Genomic DNA, 875 nt, shown 5'->3' with positions numbered 1-875 from the left:
AGGAATTGGATTTTGGGAATTGGGGAAAAGGATGGGATCATAGAATAGAAAATAAATGCAAATGTAAACTCTTTTGCTAATTGTATTAAAAACCATAACAAATTAGAACACAGGATGCCCTACATAACAATGACACAAATAAAGTCATTGGGATCAAAGTGTTCCCTTGGCAAGGTTGAAGGTTTCAGTCTCTGGCATTGGGATTTAGGCTACAGTGCTTGTCATTAGGATGGATTGCTAGCTAGATAGCATCATTCATGCTCTAATCAGATTTGAACAGAAAAATGATAATTTGGCCCAGGAAGCAGTAGATGACTTGTTTAGTCACAGAAATTTGGGAACTCCTCCCCAAAATGCAGTGCCAGGGGGTTGTACTTCTTGTCTAATTCCTCCTTAATATGGTTTGTGTCCTTCTCTGTTGTACCTTTCCAGGGCCTGAGTCCCACACCACCTGGAATTCTGCTGCATCTCATCTGGCATGTCCATATTGATGATGACTGCTTTGAAGGCTATCATCACTGCTAGAGGGTGGGGATACTGGTAGCTATAAAGGGTCCTATGGAATTACCAGGGAGAGGGATTATGCTGACCAGGTGAGCCCTCTACCTGTTCAAAGCCACTGATCATCTCATTCTCTCCTTTTCTCAACTTGTCTTCTTCCTTCTTTCTCTCAGGATTCTCCAAGAACAGATCAAGATACTCCATAATATTGGGGGCTGGTGGATTTGGGGAAGTGTTTCCATCTCCATTGTGGATTACATACATAAAACACTCTTCAAATCTTCAAGTGTACATCAAAGCAGCTGGGTGGTACAGTGGGTAGAGTGCTTGGTTTATAATCAGGAAGATCTCTTTTTGTGAGTTCACTTCTGATA

General features: G+C 41.6%; 1 pseudogene; it reads right to left on the bottom strand.

The window, feature by feature from the left end:
• Nucleotides 1-262: 262 nt before the first annotated feature.
• On the bottom strand, nucleotides 263-516 carry LOC123255762 (annotated as a pseudogene).
• Between the last annotated feature and the right edge of the window lie 359 nt (nucleotides 517-875).

This window comes from Gracilinanus agilis, unplaced genomic scaffold, assembly GCF_016433145.1.
Source record: "Gracilinanus agilis isolate LMUSP501 unplaced genomic scaffold, AgileGrace unplaced_scaffold51706, whole genome shotgun sequence".
NCBI lineage: Eukaryota > Metazoa > Chordata > Mammalia > Didelphimorphia > Didelphidae > Gracilinanus > Gracilinanus agilis.
Note: the sequence above shows the minus strand (reverse complement) of the source record. Positions and strands in the feature narration are given on the sequence as shown.